Raw genomic sequence first — 4,177 nt, 5'->3', positions numbered from 1 at the left:
GCGGAAAATGGGGTTCCGAGAGGAGGGGGACCCGAGGGGTTGTGGAGGAGGGCAGGGGCAGGAAATGGGGTTCTGTGAGGAGGGGGACCTAAGGGGTTCTGGGGGAGGGCAGGGGTAAGAAATGGGGTCCCGAGAGGAGGGGGATCTAAGGGGTTCTGGGGGAGGGCAGGGGCAGGAAATGGGGGTCCCGTGAGGAAGGGGACCTAAGGGGTTCTGGGGGAGCGGGCAGGGGTAGGAAATGGGGTCCCGAGAGGAGGGGGACCTAAGGGGTTCTGGGGGAGGGCAGGGGCAGGAAATGGGGGTCTGTGAGGAAGGGGACCTAAGGGGTTCTGGGGGAGCGGGCAGGGGTAGGAAATGGGGTCCCGAGAGGAGGGGGACCTAAGGGGTTGTGGGAGAGGGCAGGGGCAGGAAATGGGGGTCTGTGAGGAGGGGGGCCTAAGGGGTTGTGGGGGAGGGCAGGGGCAGGAAATGGGGTCCCGAGAGGAGGGGGATCTAAGAGGTTCTGGGGGAGCGGGCAGGGGCAGGAAATGGGGTCCCGAGAGGAGGGGGACCTAGGGGGTTCTGGGGGAGGGGGGTCGGGGGCAGGAATGGGTTTGGGCCCTGGCCTGTGCCCGTCCCCGGTGGGCGCTGCCTCCGCCTCCGCCTCCTCCTCCTCCGCCTCCTCCTCCTCCTCCTCCTCCTCCTCCTCCTCCTCCTCCTCCTGTCCCTGGTCCGTCCCTCGTCGGGCCGCGGGGCGGCCGGGTCCCGGGCCAGGCGGCCCCCGCCCACCCGCCCGCCCGCCCCCTCCGCTCTCCCGCGGGGGGCCCGCTCGGCCGGGGGGGGGCTAGGCTGAGGGAGCGCGGGCCCGCGTCGCCGTGGCAACCGCCCTCCGCAAGAGGGATGGAGAGGCCGGGGGCGCGCGCCGGGCTCGTCGGCGTCGGGGGCGCGCGCGCGCGGGCTCCGCCGGGTGCTGAAGGGACAGCTCCGCCGCCCGCCCGCCCGCCCGGGTGCGCAGGCGCGGTGGCGGGACCCCCCCCCCCCCCAACAGAGGGGGGAGGGGGGAGGAGGAGGAGGGAGGAGGGGGAGGAGGGAGGAGGAAGGAGGGGGAGGACGAGGGGGGAGGAGGAGGAGGGAGGAGGAGGAAAGAGGGAGGAGGAGGGAGGAGGGGGAGGAGGGGGGAGGAGGAGGAGGAGTAAGAGGTGGAGGGAGGAGGATGAGGGAGGAGGGAGGAGGAGCGGGAGGAGGAGGGAGGAGGGGGAGGAGGAGAGGGAGGAAGAGAGGGAGGAGGAGAAGGAGGGAGGAGATGGAGGAAGAGGAGGAGGAAGAGGAGGAGGAGGAGGAGGAGGAAGAGGAGGAGGAGGAGGAGGAGGAAGAGGAGGAGGAGGGGGAGGAGGAGGGAGGAGGGGGAGGAGGAGAGGGAGGAGGAGAGGGAGGAGGAGAAGGAGGGAGGAGATGGAGGAAGAGGAGGAGGAAGAGGAGGAGGAGGAGGAGGAGGAAGAGGAGGAGGAGGAGGAGGAAGAGGAGGAGGAGGGGGAGGAGGAGGGAGGAGGAGAGGGAGGAGGAGAGGGAGGAGGAGAAGGAGGGAGGAGAAGGAGGAAGAGGAGGAGGAAGAGGAGGAGGAGGAGGAAGAGGAGGAGGGAGGAGGAGGAAGAGGAGGATGAGGGATGAGGGAGGGGGAGGAGGAGGGGGAGGGGGAGGAGGAGGGGGAGGAGGAGAGGGAGGAGGAGAGGGAGGAGGAGAGGGAGGGAGGGGCCCCCACCGGGCCCGCTGCAAGGGACACTCCGAGCTGTGTAGCTTGTACACACACATTCATTCATTTATTCATGTATTGAGCGCTTACTGTGTGCAGAGCACTGGACTAAGCGCTTGGAAAGTACAATACGGCAATAAAGACAGACAATCCCTTTCATTCATTCATTCAATCGTATTTATTGAGCGCCCACTGTGTGCAGAGCACTGGACTAAGCGCTTGGAAAGTGCAATGCGGCAATAAAGACAGACAATCCCTTTCATTCATTCCTTCATTCAATTGGATTTATTGAGCGCCCACTGTGTGCAGAGCACTGGACTAAGCGCTTGGAAAGTACAATACGGCAATAAAGACAGACAATCCCTTTCATTCATTCCTTCATTCAATCGGATTTATTGAGCGCCCACTGTGTGCAGAGCACTGGACTAAGCGCTTGGAAAGTACAATTCGGCAACAGAGACAGTCCCTACCCTACAACGGGCTCACTATCTAGAGGCGGAAGACAGACGAAAAAACAAAACAAGTAGACAAGTGTCAATGTCATCAAAAGACATAAAAAGAATAATAGATTAATATACATCATTAATAAAATAGAGTAATAAATATGACATAGCAGCCGCGCCCCTCCAGCGGCGGGTGCGGACGGGAAAGTCACTGAGGGGGCCGAGATCCCTCGGCTTCTCCCCGACCCCGGGGTCCTGTGATGGAGGAAGAAGAAGAAGAGGAAGAAGAAAAAGAAAAAGAAAAATAAGAGGAAGAACATTATTTGTACATATTTACTATATTTTATTAATGATGCGCATATAGCTGTAATTGTATTTATTCTGACGGTTTTGACACCTGTCTACTTGTTTTGTTTTGTTGCCTGTCTCCCCCTTCTAGCCCGCGAGCCCGTTGTGGGCGGGGACTGTATCTATCTGTTGCCGACTTGTACTTCCCAAGCGCTTAGTCCAGTGCTCTGCACACAGTAAGCGCTCAATAAATGCGATTGAATGCATGAACGAAAGAAGAGGAAGAAAGAAGAAGAGGAGGAAGAGGAGGAGGAGGGAAAAGGCCTAGGGTCCAGAGCCCCTGGCGGGCTCAGAATGGCTCCGTGTCGGGCCTCGCGTGCTGCCCGATGGATCGAGAAGCAGTGTGGCTCAGTGGAAAGAGCCCGGGCTTGGGAGTCAGAGGTCGTGGGTTCAAATCCCGACTCCGCCGCTTGTCAACTGTGTGACTGAGAGAAGCAGCGTGGCTCAGTGGAAAGAGCCCGGGCTTGGGAGTCAGAGGTCTTGGGTTCAAAGCCCGGCTCCGCCAATTGTCAGCTGTGTGACTTTGGGCAAGTCACTTCACTTCTCTGGGCCTCAGTTCCCTCCTCTGCAAAATTGGGATGAAGACTGTGAGCCCCCCGTGGAACAACCTGAACACCTTGTAACCTCCCCAGCGCTTAGAACAGTGCTCTGCACATAGTAAGCGCTTAATAAATGCCATTATAAGTCACTTCACTTCTCTGGGCCTCAGTTCCCTCCTCTGTAAAACGGGGATGAAGACTGTGAGCCCCTCGTGGGACAACCTGATCAACTTCTATCCTCCCCGGCGCTTAGAACAGTGCTCTGCGCATAGTAAGAGCTTAATAAATGTCATCTTTATTATCGGGGGATCGGAGCTCGGGAGGCAGCGCTCAATGGAGGCCTTCCCAAACTGAGCCCCTTCCTTCCTCTCCCCCTCCTCCCCCTCCCCATCCCCCCCACCTTGCCTCCTTCCCCTCCCCACCGCACCTGTATATATGTATATATATTTGTACATATTTATTACTCTATTTATTTTACTTGTACATATTTATTCTATTTATTTTATTTTGTTAATATGTTTTGTTTTGTTCTCTGTCTCCCCCTTCTAGACTGTGAGCGTGCTGTTGGGTAGGGAGCGTCTCTATATGTTGCCAACTTGTACTTCCCAAGCGCTCAGTCCAGTGCTCTGCACACAGTAAGCGCTTCTAGACTGTAAGCCTGCTGTTGGGTAGGGACCGTCTCTATATGTTGCCAACTTGTACTTCCCAAGCGCTCAGTCCAGTGCTCTGCACACAGTCAGAGCTCAATAAATACGATTGAATGAATAATAATAATGACATTTATTAAGCGCTTACTATGTGCAAAGCACTGTTCTAAGCGCTGTCTCAAGATGTTGCCAACTTGTACTCCCCAAGCGCTCAGTGCAGTGCTCTGCACACAGTCAGCGCTCAAGAAATACGATTGAGTGAGAAAGAGTGAATGAATCGGGTGATCGGAGCTCGGGGGGCGGCGCTCGATTGAGTGCCCCATCTTACCTCCTTCCCTTCCCCACAGCACCTGTATATATGTATATATGTTTGTATATATTTATTACTCAATTTTTATTTTACTTGTACATATCTATTCTATGTATTTTATTTTGTTAATATGTTTGGTTTTGTTCTCTGTCTCCCCCTTC

Source organism: Tachyglossus aculeatus, chromosome 16 (assembly GCF_015852505.1).
Source record: "Tachyglossus aculeatus isolate mTacAcu1 chromosome 16, mTacAcu1.pri, whole genome shotgun sequence".
NCBI classification, from domain to species: domain Eukaryota; kingdom Metazoa; phylum Chordata; class Mammalia; order Monotremata; family Tachyglossidae; genus Tachyglossus; species Tachyglossus aculeatus.
Note: the sequence above shows the minus strand (reverse complement) of the source record.